Source organism: Sander lucioperca, chromosome 23 (assembly GCF_008315115.2).
Source record: "Sander lucioperca isolate FBNREF2018 chromosome 23, SLUC_FBN_1.2, whole genome shotgun sequence".
NCBI classification, from domain to species: domain Eukaryota; kingdom Metazoa; phylum Chordata; class Actinopteri; order Perciformes; family Percidae; genus Sander; species Sander lucioperca.
Genome location: NC_050195.1, coordinates 10,105,616 through 10,130,271, shown reverse-complemented (window position 1 = coordinate 10,130,271; position 24,656 = coordinate 10,105,616). Strand labels below are relative to the sequence as shown.

The window sequence follows — 24,656 nt, the reverse complement described above, 5'->3', positions numbered from 1 at the left end:
CCCAGTCGGAAATGTCGAGATCTATGAACGATCTGACAGAAGACAACAGTTGTGAAGTATAAAGTCTAACAGTGCTGATCCATTTGTCCATGCAACGCTTCTGTCGCGCCGCGCTCCACTTTATTCCTATGGGTGACGTCAAGCAACTTTAACGCGCCCGCAAAGCATCCTGGGAATGCGGTGCTGCATTTGAGAAAATGCTGCGTGTCAAGAAGCTGGCCGATGCCCATCTTTATGCAAATGAATCCGTTGAACGTGACGCGACTATCCAGTAGAAGTAGACGATCTGAAATGAAGACAGATTCAGCAACTGTATGGCCTATTTCTCGCTTAAAATGTTTTCAGAAAAACGTTTTGGTAAACGAGCCGCCATGACAGTGGCTTGAAATTTTCGAACAGCCAGACCCACGTGACACGTTCGTCCAATCAGCTGGCGGTCAGGGACGTGGAGCATCAACCATGGATGTATGACGTCGCGACACCACGCTTCAGTCGTGTCGCAAAAATGGATCTGTGTCGTAATTGTGCTACATCGCGGGATTAAATAATACGACAGGACATCACACAAATGGGCCATTTAAGTGACACTCCCACTGCCGCGCAACCTTGCTGTGAATCGCCGGATTGCTTTTGTTGTCTGAATGTGCCCTTAAGCAGCCAGAGTAACATTTCTACATTTCAGAAAACAAAAGCAGGAACATGAATTGTTGGACAAATTAAAAAAAAGAGTGGGTTTCATGTGCTGTATATCTGGCATAAAGATTTGACTATGCTTCAGATACAAGGCATCGTGTCTACTTTTGCATTTTTTTCCAATCGAGATTTGCTGTTATGCATTAAAAGAGTTTGGCAGCTGATGATGGGCATCTGGGCCAGAACAGCAGGCAACCTCTATCTAAACAAAATGCATGCAAATAATTATGTTAGTACACAGATTCATATGCTCCCCACTGCAAACATATTGTCATTATCTCCTTCTCCCTGTGCAACTTTCAGATTGGATTTGAATTAGTGACTCCACCAGTCACACAGCAGGGTGACGGGCAAACAGGGAGAGTGGAGAAACACGACACGTTTTAATTGGTCTCGTCCTGCAGTGCTGCGGATTCCGTCTCAAATTGGGAGGAAAAAAACATCCCAAAATGTTAAGGTCCCAGGTTCAACCCCTTTGAATCTAACTCTAACACTGAATTCTCTAAATATAAGTGGCACCATTTTGGTTTCTGGCAGTTGTGTCACCGTGACATTATCGCCTCCTGTGCAAAATCCATTAGCAAGTTCTGAATCAGCTTGTTAATCAAGTGATAAACAGTGTTTTAGTAAAAAGCAATTTAAGGAGTCATACCACCTCTCATACCTTTGAGAAATTACATTAGAACTCTCTTTGAACCATACTGCCCTACAAAGGCAAAAGACCTCAGCTGGCTAGAGTGTGGACCTGAGAAAAATGACTTTAAAGTTTTGTAGTTGTCCAGCCAAATGAATTATAGGTAGGACACTGGAAATCTGGGAATAAGATGTTTTAGTAATGACATTTATCTACATAAAAAATCTTGAACACAAACTTGACTTTTTGACTTTTGACCTCTATTTTGAACTTACGGCATTCTGCCTTTGTATTGCCTGCAAAAAGTGAACTCACTTCTTAGAAAGTTGAACTATCTGACTACTGTGTTGCAAGAAAGCGGTTGGCAGATGTTTTGAGGTCGATCACAAGTCTCAGAGAGCACTCCCCACAGTAATTTTCTAGCACTCTAAAGAAGTCTGCTATGTTGAAATCAAGGTTCATTCTGCAATTCTGAACAGCAATAAATAGCGTTTGAGATGCCATATGTGTCAGAGATGCAATTAAGTGTGTGTTTTGAGTGACTGCAATTTGTGGTATCAACAGACGACTTTCCAACTGTCTTTAAGGTCAGAGCTTTCGTATTCACTGTTCAGTCACCTTGATGTATTTCTTTTTTTTTTTAAAGTCAAAGGTCAAATTATAGAATACTGCCAAAACAAACTGGTGGGTTATACCACTTTTTTTCTGTTTACTGGGATTGCAGAAAGTCCAAAGTGCACATTACCTTGTGACTTGCATGTATGATTAATACCGTCTTTGCCCTTGATCCCGTATGTGAAGTTGCTTTAGTTTCAATTTGAAAAGATACAGCAACCTTGCACACTGAATGATGTTTCCGTGGAAAGCAACAGATTCTGATTTGCGGCCATTTCCCAGCCGAGCAGCACTGAATTAAAGTGAAGACTGTTCTGTTTTAGCTTTTTATCTAGGCTATTATTCTCATCTCTTTTTCTTCAATTCTTCCAATAATTGCTAGTGCCGTATATGTATCGGAGAGCCAAAGAGTGTTGGGCTGCGGTGTAATAAGGTTATAAAAGACTCTCCAGTATGTCTCTGTGACTCCATCATCGCCCATATCTCACCTTCTGAAAAGTATGACACCCGATCTTGGCTTTATTATCCGAGAACATCCTGTGTTTCAGGTGCTCTGATAATGTGAAATGTACCGAAATAAAGTGGTTCTGCGGACGAATGTGCAGAGCTCCTCATTATAGTACTTAGCACTGCATGCATCATCTTTGAAAACCTTGTCTCTCATCCCTCCTGATGCATGAAATTTATGTATACAGAACAAGTCCAGCATTGACCCTGACTCTTAATTTCAAAGAACCATAACGCAGTGTTTCAGAAAATTAGCATAATATTCCTTTAAGTCTACATGTACAGCACGTACCATTATTTGATAGAACACGCGCAGTATATGATGTCTTGTCTGTTCGCATCAAATCACACATTACTCCTGTATACCCTACAGCACGTACATTATAATATTTGATGTGTGTTTTTCTCTTTTGATCAAATGCTGTTGTCAAAGGACTGGACAGGTGACCCCTGGGCAACGTGAGTGGAAATCTCTTTTGGGGTTGCGTGATTTTACCTGGCAAGGTGTTGTCTCTCTCCATTAGCCATGCAACCAATCACGAGTAATTCAAACGTATTACTGCGAGGCCTGTGCATTTTCAACCCTAAGAGCTTTTGCGATAGGGATGACTATTACAATAGAAAAAAGCATGTTTGTTGTTTCTCCCTTTTATAACCTTAAGTTACAATAAAAATAATGCATCTCCACTCAATATATTAAGAAGGATCGGGAGCAGTGTGTGGTTGCGTGGAGAGTGCACAAAATGCTTGAGTGCTTGGACAAAAGGAGGGGTGATGGACAGGTTTGAGTTGTGGTTTTAGTAGGTTAAAAGAAAAGTAAAAGCTCTATTACATTATCCAAAGAATGGGGGGGGGGGCGAAATGAAGAATTTTATTTATTTATTTAAGAGCGAGGGTTTAAATCTTAATTTGAGAGCATGTTAGAGGGAAGTCATAACTCAGAACCTGTGCCTCTCCTGTATTTATATCTACTAGACGCAGAGCTGTTTTTAATTAATCTACCGAGTTTACGGCTCCAGCTGTTTGTTCTGCCAATGCATGTGAGTGTTGCTCACTTTATTTATCATTTCACTAAGTGTGACCTCCCTCTGCTCACCGGTTCCCCTTCATTTCCTTCACCCTGCGCATTCAGTTAGTGGCTTTGAGATGCGTCGTCGCACAACAGTGAGGCGCTTTTAACACCATCAGATCACTTTATGATTCATGCTGGGAGTGCTACTCCTGAGTGTTTTGCCAGTCTGTAAAAACACAAATATCATTGCTGGGGTTAGGTGGTTATTATGACAAGAGTTCCCTCTTCAATAAACAACTTCTATATCTGTTGCTTGACTCATTTACAGATTGCATTATATCCACTTGTGTTTCCCTTATATAAATTGACCCACAGAAAGAAATTGAAATTTATTTGACATTGAAATTCTTGACAATATTTTGCACAATGCATATTTATTTATTTATTACTCCGACACATCCTACTGTGCAATATGCCATTTATATTCATCTGTATATCTGTAAATATATATTTGTACCTGTCTGTTTATAAGGGTGTTTATAGTGTACGTATTGCTATTATTATTATTAATACTCTTATCCTATTTTTTCTATTTCTTATAATATTTTTCCTATGTCTATTTAATGTGTATTTGTCTTATTCTGAGTGTGTGTGCATTTTTTGAGCTGTTGTAACAAGGGAATTTCCCCAGTGTGGGATTATTAAAATCTATTTCTATCTTATCTTAAAAATGATTTTGATGTTCTGCACATGAATGTAGTTTTGTTAAAAGGATAATACTTGAATACATTCGAAAAGTACTTTATGTTCTTACAGGCGGAGAACTCAACAGGCCAACAACAACAACAGCAGCTCCTATGATCTCTTTCAAATGCAGCAAATTTGCCTGATTGGCAGGGTTTTTGTAACTGTTTAGTGACTTCAGCAAATCATCACTGAAAGCAGTTGTGACTGTTGACTAGAGTTAATCTCAAACTGGCTGTAAACAAACACATAATTCATGATAAACTGCAACCAGTCTGGTGTTTAAACGACTCGCTCGGGATTAAGACTGCAGTCTCTCACGTCGCAAACTTCTACTCTGCCAGCTGAGCTAACGCATAGGAATGTGAGAATGGGACTCTTGAAGTCATTATGGCTGTGTCCTGAAACAGCACATGCATAGTGATGCATTTAAAACTTCTGGCACAAAGACTGAGTGACTAAAGTTGTCTCGTCACAACAAAGTGACTGGAGTTTTGATAGTATGTTTTAATTAAATTCTTAATTTAAGCACCAAAATCACATTTGACCATGTCTGCATGCCGAATGTGTGACCACACATGACAAATTCAATCACTTACAATCATTTTCAAACTATAATAGTGCTACTACAATGATAATAGTCCAGAGCTAAGACCGTTTTGGAAGTAATGCACCTGACATGAGTGTCTCCTAATTTCCTCAAGACTTAAATTTGGAACTACTAATTCCAATCGAGTTCTGTTTCCAAAACACAATGTTCTGAGCCCATTTTTAAGTCCCATTAGCACGTCCAAATTGTCTGATCAAAATGTCAGACACAGTGTTGGTTAAGAAAATTAGAAAAACAACAGGAACATCATGCATTTGCACATCACCGATTAAGCTCCTAGGAATATTTAGCAACTGGAGTTAGTAGAGCAAGTTAAATAGGAAATAAAGCAGTGTGCATCATTAGATGGGCTCACAATAACACGATAAGTTCTTTTTTTTTTTTTTTTAAATGCAACCTTTATAAACCAAGGTTAGACACCTTTGGATCGAACAGATGGCTCCTGCCACAAACACCCTACATGGTACAGTCTAATTGGCAGTAACATATTATTTATTGGCCATTTACTGAATTGGTCAATTAGGTTAATAGGTTATTTCACTGTTTACTCTGATTTACAAACCTGCAACTCATGAGCACCTGCCTAATTCCAGGTAATAACCATCACCCATCACATGGATGGTTAAAGAGCATATATAAACAATTCACCTAGAATTCTCCGTGGACTTTTGCATGGTAGGAAATTCTGTGTAATGTGTTAGACATTTTCCAGCTGCTGTTTTCCCTCCTTGAACTCCCTGTCTGCCAATATTTTTTTCTTTTCTTTTTTAAACTAGCGTGTTTCATTTCAAAGGATAACCTGTCTTAATGTACATTTTATATGACGCATCTCACACTAGCCCTCAGAACGCACTCACACTCATGTAGACCAATGTTTTAATGTCAATGTGCAACCAACCTCATGGAAAGAGTTTTGGCAACCCTGACAGCTCAAGGCTAGTTATCTTTGAACCTGGACCCATGTGGTGCTTCAATTTCCCTTGACAAGAGCTCTGCCCGTCTCGGCGGTGGGCTCCGGATCTTTTGCCCATAACACCTAGACAGGAGGCTAGGCGTTTGGGGGATGCGTAGGAGGGGTTCCTCTGCAGCACCGTCGAAAACCCTAGCTGCCACCCGGTGTCGTACACAGCATGATACCCGACACCTTGTCTTAATGAACACCCCAAAGTGTCACGATGCTCCTCACGTCCCAGAATCCACTTCACTTTGTTTATTTATTCATTATGTGTTATGTTCCTCTAATAAGGTAGGGCCTGTGCGAGACACACTCAGGGGGTGAGGCGTCTGCAGAGGATCTGAATGGAGGCACTGTCTCGGGCAACAAACGTGCCAGCGTTGAAGGGTAATGGGCCCACCCACAGCCTGACAGATCTAAAAGGGTGATTAACGAACACCCCGGGGAGAAAGGCAACAGGGGGCGAGGGTGTACGCTCCTTTTGCTACTTTCTCTTCGTTTCTATTTCACTCAGTGTGATACACTTCTTTCTGCTTTTCAGCTATATGGAACTGTACACACATGCATTAACTTGCTTGTTTCTCCTTTAGATGCGCATAAAGGAATACAAACAAGCGTGCACAAGCAAATAGGTCCGTCTTTCGCTCAATCATATTGCTTCACACCGGGCTCCCAAGGTAATCTGGATCATTTTGCTCACAAACATGCACATGTTGAGATGCTGACAGGTTGAGCAGCTTCTATCAATCTAAATAAGATTCAGCAATGTAGCCCATACATTTTCTCTGCCTGAGTGTCCTCCCCCTGAGAGTGAGTGTTCACAAAAGCAGCTCGTTCTCAGATGGTGGGATAAGTCGAACTCGAAACATGGAGGCCTATTTTATCGAGCTATATAAAGGCCAGGTTGATGGGGTTCTAAAAATATGGTGGTCTTAAATTTCTAGACATTCTTGGCTCTAATAAAAGGATGCAGCGGCTCATTGTTCTACTTTTTTTTCTTCTTCCTCTGATGCGTTCTGTATGCCTGTCCTGAATTCCAATGGGGGAACATCCTTTCCTCTTTCACTTTTCACAACTCGTTCCCTCGCCTAATCTCGTAACCTCCCTTTTATTGGAACGTTTCCACCAAAGTCCTCAACTCGGCAACTCCTCCCATTCGTCACATCTTTGTTCGACAATTCCCAGCAGGCAGTGTGGCGCTTCAGACCTCTGGCTTTCCTAATCACAATCACAATGTGAGCATAATTTATCTTGCTTGTGATCAAAATCACGCCTGGGCCATAACTTTCCTCTGGCAGAATGTTTATGTGTTTAACACCAGATTGCCAACTTGTTCCGTATACACCAGATGCGTAGAACTATAAAAGATGGTGATGATGATGATGGATGATAATGACGATGTCAAGGCTGGCTGAGGATTTCAGACCAACAAGGATATTGGGGTTAAATCCCAGATGGAAGGGGTTAAATGATTGCTCGCCACATCCCCGCCTCCTGCCCACTTTAGAACATGATAAACAAGCATATACCCAAGGCAGTAAAGAAATGATACCCCCCCCCCGTGATCTCAACAGGGTTTCCTCAGTAAGTCAGGCTGCTTTCATTTATACTCCTCATCTTCCCTCAACTTTTACTCTTTCTGTACATCATCCTCATTCTGTCACATCCATCTGCTGGTCATTAGCTGTTTTCTGTCACTGCGGGATTAAGGCAAAAGTGAAGAGCTTGAGTGGCTTGAGGAGCCGCCACAGTTGCAATAACAGCGACAGCCAAGGTGCCTTGTTTTCAAATCAGTGACCTTCATCAGACATATGCTCCTATGTGTGCCGTGCTAAAAGCGCTGCCGGGAAGCATATGCAGATATGTGACACTCGATGCTCTGCGTCCCAGGCATCTGTCACGGCCACTGGCTCGTGTATTGGCTGGGGAGTTGCCATGTGGGTGCTTTGAGCTGAACACAAGCGCGTTGCATTGCTATTCTGCTAATGGTGCGCTGCCATGACATGGCTCCTCCTTTCACATTTTTGCATGTTTACGGCCATCAGTGTGCTGTCATGCGAACGGGGGGTCAGCTGTTTGATCACTTCCTATATGGTGAACACGAGCAGGGTTGTTTTGTTTTGATGTCGAAGAGAGAGGGTTTAAAGAGACAGGCCTATTACCGAGGCCTGAGACGGAGAGAGGGCAAGATAGAGGAGGACAGAATAGAAAAACTTGGTTTTCTATTCAGTTAGATTTGGGCGAAAAAATGAAAGGCAATTTGTCGATGAAAATTGCCCATTGTCTTCTGGAAGATTGTTCTATTCAAATTATGACATTGAAACGACATGGCCCGAGCCTGCACACAGTGCAAGGACACAGAAGAAAAGACATAGCTCACATGAATAGGGACTTTTTTTCAGGAATATGGTCCAAAAAAAAAAAAAAGATGGAGCCTTAATCGTAATCTGGCAATACGCACGAGCATGAAATTGAAAATGAATTCAATGTGAACTGAATGAATAGCGCTTACTTTGTTTTTCATCTTTTCAAACAATACATACCTCTGATCAACTCAAGTCTTGTTTTCATGCTGATAAACAAGTCTTTCTTTTGGGCAATGGGCTCTCTGGGTGGCCCTTGTCAGCCTCTATGTCTGATTGTTTGTCATGATGGCCGCCTTAACGTTCTGTTCCTAAACTGTGTTTTTTGTTCTAATATTTGCACATTTCCAATATGTGCTCATTGACATTTGGATTTCCCTAAGAGTGTCGAGGCAGGATGCCAGCACGCTTTTTTTCAGTTCCCTCTGAGCATGAATTTATAAATTGAAAAACCAGGCAAAAATGACCTTAATCCGCTCTCCGTCATTCTGCAGGAAATGTTCATGCTCTGCAGGGACTGGGTTTACAGTCACCATCTGTTGCATTTTTCATTAACAAAATCTATTTCTTCATTTAACCATGCATGCTCAGACAATGCTATGGCTCCCATAACACCCCTAAATCCTGGATTGCAAAAGAATGAAAACACCAACTTGCCATAGAGAACATGTTTTCAGATTAGTGCTGTAATTGCAAGTATAATGCAAGTATATTCATCAAGGATTATGGCTATGACATTTTCTGTGTATTCAGGTAACAGGGGACAGCAAATCCATCAAATCGAGCTGAGTCAGAATGGACCTGCGAATAAGTTTATGTGATGACTATTGCTAACTCTCTTGCTGAAAGAATCTTAGCCTAACACATAGGGGAGTTCATTTTGTCTTGCTCAAGGACACTTGGAGAAGACACACAGCTGATGCTAGCGCTTGAACTTGTGTCTTCCTCGTTGCAACAAAACTTCTCTAGCCACAAAACCAGTTTATGCCTCAGATTTACAGGTCCCAACAACACTAAATCTTACTTTTTGTGATAAATGACAGGCAAAGACAACTACCGATAAAGTTTTGTTTTTACTGTGCACAGTTTATGATGTTTTAAGTAGCGTGTATTCATCTTTTCATGGCTGTGCCGAGTCCTCTTGCTCTCACGGAGTGGCTGCCCAGCCAGCATATATCATGTCACCATTCTCTGATAGGTTTATTGATTTTGCACTCCCCTCAGCACCATCTCTCAAACTTTTCAACACCAGAACTAACTGAGACAGATATTTTCCAACTGCTCAAAATAGATCATTAGCCGATTGGAAAAGATGGACTTTAAGCCCCACAGATCTATACAAAAGATTAGAAGAGATGGAAAGAGGAAGAATCCTGACAATCTGCAGCATAGGCCCACGTAGAAAAGAGAGTTTGCCTTTTGTTTTGCGCCCTGGTGATAAATACAAGTGAGTGGGAGGAACAACAGCTGGGCAATGAAATGTTTGCGGTTAATATATGAGAATAATATCTTGTCGGGGGTGATAATAATATGCAGCTGTGCCAGTATCTTTCCTCCCTGCGTTATACCTTCAGGACCACAGACAGAGAGATGATGGACGCCTGCAGAAAAGGGGACCATCGCTGCTTTCAATCCTCTCCCTACTGATATGACTATAGGTCTCCATCACTGTGTCAGAGCATATTCTTATCACAGGGGACAATCTACCCGTCTGGGTTGGGCTGTTGTCTCAGTGGTTTCTGCCAGTTTCCTCTTTCTTAGGACAAATAGGATAATAATTCCATCAAGGGGAGAGGATTTTTTAATGTGCTTCGTTGTCTCAGATGCAATTACAGTGGCCATCATGTGATCCTTTATCTTTTGGTCTCCATGGATTCTGCCCTCACTCTCTCTTTCTCTCATGCACACGCATGAAACAATTAAAGCGTTTAGCATGTGTGCCAAAAAAAAGAAGGAAATAAAACAAGCAGAGGCCAATGTGTCACGTTCAATTTTTGTTTGTTGTTATAGTACAAACCTGTTCAACAATGTTCTGCAAGTTGAAAAAAAACAACAACACCTTGAGCCAAATAAATTATGATAGCACGTTCCCAGATCACTTCCCCCGAGAGTAATCTATGAGGATTTAAAATTAGGCTGCTCTCTATGCATACTAATTGCAGACAGCTTGGGATAAACATATGATTTCCGAATTTTTAATGTAGTTAGTCATTGCCATGGCGTTTTTTTTCTGACTCTACTCCGACTTCAGGCAAGGTCTTTTCTGATCAAGTTAATTACTTTGAGGGGAGCAGACAGTGAGGCTAATTAAGAAATATGTCTAACTGAACTATGGTCAATGACAGCCCTACTCCTACCACTGTGTTCTGACCTAGATCACTAATGCCTCCTATTTAGGAATTATCACATGACAAATATCCAATCAAACCTCCAGAAATTGCCCTCCATCATAGCAGGCTGAACTGTCATCACAGGCAGGTTTCCTGGGTGGCTTATGAAGTCACCAGTAATCAAAGGAAATCATGCCAAGTTGTTGATTACCTCAAATTAAGTGTCTTAAGGCCACTGAGACCCAACTGCGTCACCCGTGGCTCAAAAAAAGAGGCACAATAAGAGTGAAAAGTATAATCAGACTGATATTGGTGGACAGCAAGACCTTGGCAGGCTACTAATCAGCCTCCGAGCTTCAAAGGTGTTAAAAAGTTGCTCATAATAACTCCAATAACTTTGAGATTAGAAAATATAGTTTTCCATTGGACTCCCTTGTGCAAGCAAAAATCGATACAAAATGTGATCTCTGGCCATAGAAATCTAAAATGTCATGTAACGTCTGACTGCAAGCAGAAAACCCCGCAGTCTGATACCAGCATGCCTCAGACTTCCCTTGACCCTTAACACAGAGTTCTAGAAATCACCAGCTTTACCAAAAGAATCTAAGACTTTATGATTGGGATCACATCATTACATATCGTATTCTAGTAACATTCTCCAAAGATGTAGGGCGGCTGCAGAAAAAAACAGCACGCTGGGTCTTCATTTTGACGCTCCAAAATCGAAACAAGGTTGCTTTTGGGGCATGTTCGGCCATTTAAAACATTGGGCCTCATTCACCACTATCTTCCTAAGTTTTCTCTTAAATATGTTCTTAAGAAAGTCCCTAAGAAAAGTCTACGTCTGATTCATGACGCAGAATTGTTCGCAGGTGTGTTCTTAGAATGATGAATCCCAATGTCTTTGTAAATTGAAAGTACTGGAGTTTATGCACCGATCCGATACCACATAATAAAGCCCTAAAGAAAATCTACGTTAAAGTAGTTTATGTTCTTTTTCCGTTATAACTGACTGTCAAACTGGATAATAAAAGAAAGTTCTGTGGCGTTCATTGTTCGTGTTTGTTCATGTTTCACAAAGAGTTTAACCTGAGCCAGACCAACATCAAAGATAGAAATAATATCACATCCATACAGGGATAGTAGTATACAGTTGTTAAAACATAATAAAATATATGACACACTGGTATCGGATCAGCACTCGGTATCGGCCGATACGCAAGTTCATGTATCAGAATCGGTATCGGGAAGCAAAAAATGCTATCGGACCATCTCTAATATTTAGTAGCGTCAGCAGTGCATACTAAGCAGCAAATAAAACCGATGCATGGAATGCAGAACGCGGAGAAGGGCGCAGAACCGATGAAGTAGAAAAGAAATGGTTTGATCTGAAATCTGAGGCAAAAATAAATTAATTAAAAACGTAGAAGATACTCTTGGCGTATAAATAGTGTGATCAATCACTTATTATTGGATGGCAGAGTTCCCAGTTAACATAAATGATGTGAATTGAAGGCAAAGCAAGGCAAGTTTATTTACATGTATATAGGCCTAGCACAATTCATACACAATGGCAATTTATGTGCTTTACAAATGAGCAGTAGCGTGTTTTTATTAAAACAAACGTATAAGTGTGTAAGATATTATTTTGATTATGTGTAAAATAATGAAAATAATTAGTTACATAATGGAGAGAAATGTTACATTTTAAATTAGTATGGACAAAAACAGTATAGCTACTTGTTTTGCGCAAACATGTCAGCTCTAAATTGTGCATAAGAGTGTTCTTGAGTGTGCGTAGATTCTGTTCTTACCTAAGAACAAATCCCAAAGAAGAAAACATTGGTGAATGCCAGAATCTTCGTGAAAACTGCACAAGTGGGGTTTAAGAACACATTTGTTCTTAAGAACTTTGGTGACTGAGGCCCAATGAGTGTACTTCAAAACGCACGCGTCAGACGCTTTCAGTGCGTTTTGGCCTTTAGGTCTGTGCAGGCACTTCAGAGGCAAAGATTATGAGACTGTGGTAGAACACATCAGTTCTATTTCAAAGAAATGGAACACATCAGGCTCATTTAATGGGTGATGACAAACAGTCAAACGTTGAGGGATTCAAAAAGACCACACAAGGGCTGGTCCAGCACTAATGGCGCTTACCCACTGCTAGTACCAGCTCTGCTCGGCTCGGCTCGACTCGGCCACGGTGCCCCGTCCTCCATTTTCCATTGCAGATTTATTACCACCTCATGCCTGAGGCGAGCGTAGCTGGTCGTCATAGCGACGCCGCAGGAAACTGCCTTGACCTAACGCGACAAACACACAGAACGTCAAACGTGTGTTGTTTTTGATTCCCTGTTGCTACAGCTAGAAGACAAATTTTGAGTCAAAAGAAGCTGGAGGCAGCAAAAAAAACGCCGCTGGCTAATCTATTTAAAAATGGCGGGTTTGTTCAGGACACCCCCGTCTGTCGCTAGCAATGATGAGACAGTGATTACTGACGAATCTCTCTGACCAATCAGTAGTCTGCAGGTTTTCACGTCACCTTTTGGTATCGCCTCAGCTCGCTTGGAACCTTGACAGAGGTGATACTAAAAAAAAAGTACCTGTTGGCAGGTACCAGGTACTTTTTTTCATAATGGAAAAACAAAAAAGGCGAGTAGAGTCGAGGCGAGTCAAGCAGCTACCATGTAATGGAAAAACACTATAAGTGAAAAAGAGACAGAGAGACATTCAGTCAGTGTGTAGGGGAGGGGGAATCCAATACAGAGGTGGGGTGACTTCAGCCGCCATAAAGTGTATTTCATGAAAATATGACATATAGTCTGAGGTGCCTGTGGCCGTAAAGGCAATGAATTATTTATGAGGAACATTTTGGAAACAGCAGTGAGAATTTGTGGATAGGGTGATGCATGTCCGGTGGCCTTATTCTGTGGCAGTCCTCTAATGCTTTGATAAATGGCTGTTATCTACACCCTTTGGTGTATGACGGCCATCTGCTATGGACTCCTTAAGGGCCAATTGGAGACGTTCAGAAATCTGGGTCAGCTCAGGTGGCTGCATTAGAGGAAAAGGTTGCTGACCGTGAGAAGTCCAGCAATCTTGGTCTGTGTCACACGGCCACGCTGACCTCCTTATCAGTGCGGACAGAACTCGGTTTTCAGTTTGTACTCGGAGGCTCACCTCAGAGGGATTGGCTCTGAATCAGGATAGACTTGCCCAATGCACTGCCATTTCTGCACATCATGTCTGCTGGAGCAAAGCACCACAACCTCTGAAAAAGTCAAGTTTACTTTCATGAGTATGCATTGAGAGTTACTGCTCACAGGGAAGAGACATAGCTGCTTGTGCATGCATTAGCATACAGGGAGGCAGCGTGAACTTAATAAAGTCAACAATGAGAAGCTAGCCAGTAAGTTATTACATGTTTAATGCTCTTAGACAGAGAAGATTGCAGTCAGATGCTTTAACCTACCAAATGAGGGTAACCTTTATATATGTGCCCAAAGATGCAGAATGATTAAGAGAGTAGTGTTGTAAGATTCATGCTTCCCTTGTGTCCACGGTTGTCAGAGTGTATCCAGGTGGGTGGATTGAGTAGTAACCGGAGGCAGAGAAAGCACTAAATGGTTAAGTAGGTTTGTTTGTTCCTTAGGGGTTCAGAGCCTTTTCTGGACTAAAAGTGATGAGACCACCCGAACAATTAATCATGCTGGTATTGGCGTGGGGGATACTGTATCCACTCAAGGACAACTTTGAGATGCATTAGGCCGAGTGCTGCCAATCCCAGGGCACGGTCAGCCCAGGGGGATGCACACATCTCTTGCTAAACCGTGCATTTCCTGGACTTACACTCACCTACTTCTATTTGGGTACACCGGCACTAGTGGGCCCTTCTAACGATTCGTTACTTTGAGCTGCTGGAGCTGTCTGGCTCTGTCAACCTCTTCTGTCAGAGAACAGGAAGCCGATGTGTGTTCACAGCTTCACTCTTCCTCTTATCGACTATGCCGCCAGTGCTTTAATCATCCTTTACAATAAATCTCAATCAATTCAGCACTGAGGATGCGGGACACGTGCAGATGGCATGGGCTGATAGTCATGACACATTGCAACTCAATCAAACAGAGGCACAATAAAGCCCCACACACACACACACACACACACACACACACACACCACCCACCCCCTACCTTTCTCATAGGACAAGGATCTGTGGAGCGGCACTCTTGCTAATCTATGCCATCACTTGCCATGTAGTCACAGCTAGTATCATCCTCCTCCATTTTCCAATGTCAAGCCTTGACAACGATATGAGGACTTATTAGTTTAATAGGCAACATAAACAAATCACAACCACTTAGCGGAGCGATCATTTTCAGCAGCGCTCGGTGGACATCTTCTGCAAGATTCCAAAATTGAGACTGTGGTCGAGGGGATTGGGTTATGGCGTGACGCTAGTAAACAGGTGGCTCTATCGGCGCTTTGCCAATACACGCAGCACCAAATGGAATAAAATGGCGAAACAGATGTTCTGCTGTGCTGCGCCTTGATTTGAGTGGTGCTCATGCTTTTAAAGCCTACTGAAGTATACGCTGTCCCTGGCATGGCTGACGGGCCTGCTGGAGGACTTGACAGCGGCTGTGAACCTAGTAAGTACTGACTCTGACTCCTTGCTGGGCATGGTCTGACGACGAAAGAGAGAAAGAGACGGAGGAAGCAGACATCCGGTCGTATAAGCAATGCAGCTGATCCGAGACATGCAGTGGAAGAGAGGGGAAACGTGAACAGAATGCATTGGTGTTGCACAACTGCTTGTGTCAGGGACTCTGACTGGATTTGCATGACACTCCGAGGCCACTCAAATGTTTAGGTGCCTTTGCCAAAATCACTGACGCCCTCCCTCCGAGGCAGTCAAGCAGCATTTAATGACAGTTAGAGGGAAGTAGTAAATCTGCATCACTGTGAGTCAGTAATTACGTTTACAGCCAGAGACGAGTCGCTCTTAGACTAGAAGGTTATTGCAACACTCCTCCTGCAGGGGCGAGAGTTGCCGAGAAAAAGATTGGATGATCAACTAATAATTGCCATTTTGGTTTTGATGTGCTTTTAAGAAAGGAGGGGGGGGGGAAGTTCACAATGAGGCAGAGGGTCTGAAAGCCTGTAATGACAGCGGCTGGCGCGCAGAGACATGGAGCGGGGGCGGATAGTGTGGATAGCTGTGAAATTGATGCGACCTTGAAAAGATCTGGAGACAGGGAGAGTCTGCCTGGTAATTACGGTGAAAACGTGTGTAACTAACTACCATGTTCAGACCGCCAATGAGCACAGGCTCCCTGACCACGCACCGTACTCAATTACAGGGGGAGAGATGAGGAGAGGGAGGAACCAGGGTCATTTTCCCCTTCGAAGACCTTCAGACTAATGCGGCCCAGGAGAGCCAGCTATTTTCTGAACCTCACTGGAAGATGTCCCCACGCTCTCACAGATGTTTCTTTTTCTTCTTTTCCATCCCACGTGTAAGACACAGGTGGGGAAGGAGGGGAAACTGGGGGAGAGTAAACGAGATAAAGTAAACATGCCTGCTTGTGTTAAACAAAAAAGAGAGTACCTTAATTGGATGAAAATTGGTTAATTATTGAATCCGGAACTCCATCTTCATATTCTATTATATATATATTAAGCAGCACAAGGTGTTGAAAGCACGCTTGTACACTTTTATATAAAGTCCTCTGTCACTCTCACATGCAACAGCCTTTATTTCTGTGCAACGCATTCCCATGAACGGATTCCTATGACATCGTACGGAAACGTATGCACAGCAATTTGTATGATATTCATTCTTCATCTCGCTTACCCTCTCCCAATTTCAGAGACTGTTGCAGTACAGTTTAGCCGAAAAAAGGTGATCGTGAGCCAGGTACAGAGCACCGCGAGGTGACGGTCCTTTCAGAGGCAGTTGGAGTTAAGTTTAGCCAAAGTGACCATCATGCGGCAGCGACAATGTTTAGGCACCAAAACGAGTAAAAAGACTGGTTGAAGACTTGTGTTTTTCCCAAGACACGAACTCCGCTCGCCCGCTCGACAGCCCTGTGTTTTATGTACGAATTGTTCATGAGAACAGCCCGATATGGTGATAAGGTATTGATGGTATGAATGTATGCTTGCACAGTTTTATATAAAGTCTTCTGTCGCTCTCAAGTGCAACACATTTTATTCCTGAGACATATTTCCTAGGATGCATTGCTTTTTCCCTAATGGATGCTGATGTTCCTTCACACCAAACCAAACTAATGCACATTTATTTTGTGCAGCAAATGAATTGATTTTGATGCGTACATTATTTATTTAAAGTTCCATTGATTGGCACGCAGGGAGAAACTTTGGAAACGTTTGAATATAATTAGAGGGGTGATGAAATTATTTTCTAATCGCAGTCTCAAAGCTCGTGGCGTGTTAATGAACTTTGCCTCCTAACTTTGAAGCCCCAAACAGATTGTCCATCTGTACGCTGCCATATGCGACTAGAGGCTGCTGCTGCAGAATGAATAAGACCCTCTATGATCACACAGGCTGTTTGTAAGGAGACTGTGTTTGTATATGAACAGCTTTGTTCCTGAATTAGAAATACAACATCTGAAAATGGCTGATTCATATTCATATTTACTGATTTATTACACAAAGCAAAGAATATAAGACATATCATTAGCGAGAAATAACTTTTGTCATTTTGACAGCCTCTAATTTGTTGAACTCAGAGGAATGATTTATTTACTTGATGAACATGTTGTGTTTAATGTTCCTTTGGTTACAAAATCATACTCTATAAATTACTGTTATGTTGTGGTAATAAAATCCTTGTCACTTCAAACTCTCTAATATTTGTCATTTGGTGGATGTTTGTATTCAAAGCATGGGACTAATATCTTTTGCTTGTCAGGCAGATAGTATAATAACAGACCGCAGTTTGTTCCGATTTGTTTCATTGCAGACTGAAAGGTGAGAAGAAAGTAGTCACCGCATTTGGAAATATTTCCACACCTGTGAGAGACTGAACAAGTGAAGCAGCACCGGGGTTCCACATACATATGTTATTACCTCAAAATAATCATTCAAACAACAATTACACGTGTGTTTCCCTTCACCTTCTCTCTACAAAATGACAGCTGCTCTCCAAACTCTATGGGCCCTATTTTAACGATCTAAGCGCACGGCGTGAAGCGCTTGGCGCAGGTGCGTTTAGGGCGTGTCCAAATCCACTTTTGCTAGTTTGACGGCGGAAAAAAGGGTCCATGCGCCAGGCGCATGGTTCAAAAGGGTTGTACTTACTGTCTTCATTAATTCATACATGCAATAAACCAATCAGAGTGTCAGCTCCCATTCCCTTTACAAACCAGGCGCGCTTGTACCTTGACGCATTGCTATTATGATGGCGGACTTGCCCGTAATATTTTTATTTGTAATCTTTTGCATGTTTGTGTGCTGCTGCGCTTCCCTGTGTATGTGTAACAAGCATAGTGTGCCACGCTGTGCATAAGCCTAGGCACATTTTCCTAATTTGCTGTTAAAATAACAATGAAATGCTGCGTTATTGACTTTAGACCAGGTTTTTATTGGTCAATGGCGCGATCACTTTCCGCTGCCTCAAGATGCCAATAATTCACCTGAACACACCTCGCTGTAAGACCAGCATGCCCATGGGCGCAAAGATGGGCACAGGTGTATTTGCTATTTAAACGACGTGGGCGCTGGACGGGAAAGTGACAACTGCGTCGGTCTTAAACTAGCAAAGACACTTGCGTCGGGCTTTGTGTCGGGCTTTGCACCGCGCTGCGCCGGGTGCAATGCAAGATAGGGCCCTATATGTTGTCGATTTAGAGTATTTAGTGCAACAGCCTTAATTGATGCAGTTAGTGCCTATTGATTGACTGTCACTGTCAGCCATTGGGTAGTAATAGTGCCCATAAGGTGAGCCATTCGAGAAACGAGCAGACCCGGCCAATGCAAAGAGCCATTCACATATTCAATATTGCTTTTCTCCCGGTCACCATTATCACCTATTTACCTCTGCCATGAATACACGTATACTATAAATGTACTATATACAACCTTGAAACTCATGTGTGCTCCAAACCTAAGCTGAAAAGCAGCATATGTCATTACCTTTGCCATAATTTCCATTTTTTTTATCAAGGCACAAATACAGATTTGCTAATGAATGCATTTTGACATGATGAGATTTTCAGAATCACTAGAAATCTATTCAATTATTTTGGCAGTGACGTTGCCCAGATAGTCACACCAAAACATGTGTATTTGTGCTAGAACAATGTGTGAGGTTTTAACATGACAGTAGCCTGGCTCCAGATCAGAATTGCTGCCCATATTTTTTTCAGAGGTCTAATAGGCCTGGAGTTGTGCTCATCGATGGCCCCAGTTAAAAAAAAAACTATCAAAGCTTTGTACGCAAGATTAAAAATGGGGGACGTCGTCTTCAAGTGCCTGAACCAGAAACATTCCAACAAAAAAAATGAACTCAAAATTGGTGACGAACTACACAGTTACACAAGTTGTTGTAAGTCTACTTAGAGAAATAACTAATGTATTGGGGTTTTTACTTCTTCAAACGAAGGACTGCTCAACTGCAACTCGCAGCTTCTGTGTCGACTGAAAGTGACGTTAACAGAATCCGTCAGTTCTGACTGAATAATGAAAATGAGAACTTATTCTTTCATCAGGTACACATGACAGTAACCTGCAATTCAATTATTATCATATTTTGGCTTTTTCCCTTCCTCATACCGTATACACCCCTCACTCCCTGGTCTGCCTGGAGTGGCACAGGGGGGGACCAACAATCAGTAAGAGGGGCCCATTTTATCAGAATACAGCATAGAAAATCTGCTTAGAAACATAGGAAATATTGAATAGGATAGAACAAGGGGGGGCCAATCATATTTCAGGGGGTGCTGGTGTCACCCTGTGCCCCCTTCTAGCCCCACCCCTGGGCCTGCCACACTTCTGCATACTTCCCAGAGAGAGAGAGAGAGAGAGAGAGAGAGAGAGAGAAATGCTGAACTAGGCTTTAGCATCTGTGTTTTAGGCGCCTACAATATCTTTGTTTACATCGAAGGTTCAGCTAAACTTAACGCATCCAGCATACGTTTAAATACACCTTCAGGTAGACAGGAACTTCAGACAGTTGGGACGGCCCGACACGATAACACACCGTAGTTAAACTGTACTGCCTGCCTGGACTTCTTTCCACAATTGAGTGTTCATTAAATGCTTCTGTGTAATTTATCGAGGTCTCCCGAACATTCTTTAGTACATAAAATGAGTTGTGCTGCTCCTGAGTTTTTCCTTAACACATACTGTATTTGAAAGTGGGTTTGAGGAGAGGTTAGACAAGCAAGTTGATAACCCGACAGAGCCCTGACCTAGTTGACTGTTACTTTTTCCAGCTGAGGATAGACAGAAGGAGGAAAGACATAAAATCAAGGCCTTAGTTGTGCTTTCCGGGCACTTTGAAGGTGCACTGATGCTACTGAAGTTTCTTTATAGTATACTTTCTGTGGAGACATAAAACAAAGTCATACTCTGTCTGAAGTTATCGCTCCCCTCACAGTGTTATACAGCGAGTGCTCAGGACTGGGCTCAACTACAAACAGTGAACCAGACACTGGACTTCCTCTGCATCAAGAACACTTGCTATATCTATTCTGGAAAAGAAAAACTGGATGGATTTTATCTTTTGATATCAATTATATAGTCTATAAAAAATGCTATTAGTCAGTTATTACATTTTATTTTATTTGCAAAGGTCTTTGTTTTAGTGCCATGTTAGGAAATGTGTTTAAATGCCTTTCATGTTTAGTTTTTTTCCTTCTGTGAGTGTTGGTTCTGGTGCTTCTTGTAACATAATTATGTTGCCATTTTGGCTAGGACTCTGTGGAAAATGAGATTTCGATCTCAAGACACCACTGTGATTAAATAAAGGTCACATATACAGAGAAAATAAACATTTTTTTTCATTTTGTTAGAAAAACGACCTTGTTGCCACACGTTCTAATTTTTCAAACTGTGGCTGTAATTTGGGAATGAAAGGCTTTTGTGTTTATAAAGAGGTTCATTTTAATATGATAGAGTCGTGTGTGTATACATGCACTTATAGAAGACCTTTCCTCGCTAAAGCACTACTTCTGCAGAACAAAAACAATGCCTCCCCTTGTCCACGGTGAAACATTTAATTAAAAGCGTATGCACTTTTTACATCACTACGTCCAGACTATCTCACTCATGAAACAAATAAACCAAAAAAAAGTGAGCCCACTTTCCATTCAGTAGCTGATGAAGACAAAAAAAGAACAAGGGCTCCAAGAAAATATAATTTAAAGCAGACAGCTTGACTATCTTCACAAACTACAGTCCCCTCTTAAGTTGGGAACTATTCATTTAGTCTCTGTCCCCATCTGGTTTCTATCTCATCTTGAAATTGTCAGTTTCACTTATTGTGCCCGCTTCCTTGAAAAATAATATTCCAGTTGAAATTATGCTCATAATGATAACATTCACTAGCTCCCCCTTGTAGATTCAGATCAAAAGCTTTTTTTTTTGAAATAGTAGATAAAAGAATGAAGGAAGAAAAAAAGAAATTACATTACAGTGTCCCACTGAGATCGACCCATCCAAGAAAATTCAGTGGAAGTGGAAGCCAGGCTCTTTTGCGAGGCGCTTCCAGCTGACATCAGAGAAACTGAAGTCTGGGACCATTAAAAACATATCCCAAGTTAAGTTCAAGGATTTTCATAGAATGTGTTCATAGTTGTCCAGAAGAATATTTCCTTTAATTGAGTGAAAATCTCCAAATACACACACATAAAAAAAAAAAAACGTGACAGTTTGTATAAAAGGTGACACTGTGGAACGCCTATTGTCATACGATCTGTGTTCTCTGTTGACACTTTGAAAAAGCAGCCAAAGACCCAACTGTCCTTTGTCTAATGTTTGTAATTTGTAATGTTTTTAAGTGTTATTTTACTGTTTATTTTTTTTTTTATTCCTTTTATTATTGCTTGGTCTTTTTAAAGCAATAGTGCATAGTTTCTGTCACCCCCATGAGGAATTCTAAGTAATGACAACAAAACTGTCGGCGCGTCCACATGATACAAGCCTTCCGTGACCGTGCACTAGAGGATGGGTACCCGAACCGGGCCGGGTTTGGACAGATATTTAGAAATGATGTTCGGGTTCGGGTCGGGCTTGGTCACATCAGCGCGATAAGGCATTGAACATTTTAAATTTGCGCGCCTGTGTTAACGTGTGCTTGTTGCCACGTGTGCGCTGATGCACTCATCTGTTGACATTTCCGAATGCCTTCCTACAAACGTACATGTGTCATTAGCAGTGATGGGAATAACGGCGTTATAAATAACGGCGTTACTTTTTTTCAGTAACGAATAATCTAATTGATTTTTCCATCTTAATAACGCCGTTACCGTTACTGCCAAAAAATGCGGCGCGTTACTATAATTGAAGCTGTTTTTTTCATCAGACCAACTAGATCTCTGAGTCTGAGCCGAGAGGCAAATACTTTTTTTACTGTTGTTCCTTGGTTAGTGGGCAGTGCATGACACAAGCGCATAAATGCTGACGATTGGCTGAGGTTGAGTAAAATGTCATGGTAAGCCAATCAGAGGTAGAGTTGGGCGGGTGTTCAAAAGCACGCATAGTCGGACACACAACGAACAACACAAGTGAGTCAGTCAACGAGAGAGAGACACAGGTAGGTTATGAAATCAAGGAGAGGGTTAACTTTTCCTGCTACAGATTTTCCACCGTGGTCAGAAAACACAGGGGAGACACTTTGTTTCTCTTATGACTCGAGTCGCTACTCGCTCCAAAGCTAATCGCCGTCACTCTCTCACTTCTCCCTCGCTCTATCACCTACTCCCCACACACACACACACACACACACACACACACACACACACATGCTGGCTCAACGCACACACCAGGCCACTTACGTTATTTGTACTACAAAGACTGTATATATTTGTTATTTATTTTTGCTATAGTGCTTAACAAGCATACTTTAATTTTGCCCAGTTGTGGACTGTTGAGGTGTTGTGTTATTTGTATCGATCCACTATATAAACATAATATCTACATACATGGCATTTGATTGGAGGCTAGTCTCACTTTGTCCCACAACATTAAAATAGTTTAGATTTGTGTACATTGTTTCTGTTAATAATGTTTTGTATTAAGTGACCATTTCATTTTAATATTCAGCTTTATCATAAATAATTGGACATGCACATGTATTTTAAGTTCCGTTAAAGAGGGGTGGAGGTGGGGTCACATCTGAGCATTTAAAAATGTACTTGAAAGTAACGCAATAGTTACTTTCTGAAGTAACTAGTTACTTTTATAATTTGTAACTGAGTAACTAATTTAGTTACTTTTTGGAAGAAGTAACTAGTAGCTGTAACGGTTACTGCTCTGTCGGATGCGGGCCGGGTTTGGACAGAAAAATGCGGCTCGAGCCGCACAGCCCCTCCCACACAGTTGCTAGTAGCCAAGGAGGACACAGAGGATTGAAAAAGCACGATGGACTCTTCAGAAGAGGTAATTATCTTCAATCGAGCTTCTGCGCGGGAAAGTCACCGGACGACACAATCTTCTGAACATAGCCATACTGAGAAATCCAGAGAGAGTTGTGTGGAGCTGATAGTCTTAATTAGCTTTGTAGCAACTCATTTGGAAATGGCTTGAATATGACGAACGTTGATTAATATCAAAAAGTTACACACTAAAGCTTTAACTTTTCTGGTCTTACTCTTGTGAAGCACTTTGTTCTAAAAAAAAAACAAGCCTAATTAAAATGTGCTACAGTATAATAAGTAACATTATTATTATTATTATTATTATTATTATTATTATTATTATTATTATTATTATCTTAAATTTAAAAGATTATCCGGGTTATGTTCAAACTGAGCCTTTTTTTCTCAGCATAATAATTATATTTGATATGTTTGATACTCACTCACTCGGACCGAATGACTTCGCTCACATCTTTCTCCGCCACCATTACAGAACTACAACTCTAGCGCACGGCCTCAACGTCATCGTTCTCAGCCACTCCCTCTGTTCGCTGATTGGACCGGTCAAGATTTGACCGGAGAATACCCAAAGAATATACCGCAAACCCAGACGGTGTACTGAAGGAAAATGAAAATTGAGCGGAAGGAAGTAGGAGGGCGGAGCCAGGCTAATAACACTGTACTCACTAAGGTAAATGCTGAGAACTGTGTCCCGTTTGAAAATAAATGTAAACTGCAAGTTTTTTTTTAATCTTTAAGTCCAGTTCAGACCAAAGATTCGCGATTAGACAAAACCGTTTTAGAACGTTGCAGGGAGAAGTTGCAGCGGTCTGAACCGGCCCGTCTCAGCTCGACTCAAACCGCCTGATGGCGTCACTGCGACTCAGCTGGTCAAGTTGTAGAGGCTGGTTTTAGAACGTAAGAGACGTCACCTGTTGCAACAGCAATCAGTGAAGTCAGCTTGTAGAGTCAGCTACAAACTATAGATATAAAGGCAGGGCAAGGCAGCTTTATTTGTATAGCACATTTCAGCAACAGGGCAATTCAAAGTCCATCCATCCATCCATCTTCTTCCGCTTATCCGGTAACGGGTCGATTCAAAGTGCTTTACTTAAAATATTAAAGAGCAGTTGAAAACAAAACAAAAAATATCAAAAGAGATAAAATATGAGATATATAAAAACAGATGAAATACGAGAATAAACGTTACAGCGCAGTATAAAAAAAATTCCATATTCCATTTTATTTCTGTTACAAACTGTTAATTTTATATATCCAGCTACAAAAAGCCTGGAAGTCTGAAGTTAGAATGGAAGTACAAAGAGTCGTTGCTATGGAGATGATACACCGTCACGTCTCATTGGTGTGAACTGGCAGGTTTTAGAACGCTGCAGATCGGTGCGTTGCAAGTAGTTGCAAGTTATAACTCATCTCGTTGCGAATCTTTGGTCTGAACTGGGCTTTACAGAACAAATGGAACTGTGTCACCGGAAGTGAAATAACGTAACAAATAGACTTAGGGCACTATCTTGCACCCGGCGCAGCGCAAAGCCCGACGCAGTTGTCATTTTCCCGTCCAGCGCCCGCG

The 24,656-nt window shown here is 41.6% G+C and overlaps 1 long non-coding RNA gene across 1 annotated transcript; it reads right to left on the bottom strand.

The window, feature by feature from the left end:
* Positions 1-308: 308 nt before the first annotated feature.
* Positions 309-19,779, bottom strand: LOC118494373. The gene is made up of 4 exons (XR_004896502.1): positions 19,729-19,779; positions 16,247-16,252; positions 11,248-11,254; positions 309-319 (listed from the first exon to the last, which is right to left on the bottom strand). It is a non-coding gene; the product is annotated as an uncharacterized LOC118494373 (long non-coding RNA).
* Between the last annotated feature and the right edge of the window lie 4,877 nt (positions 19,780-24,656).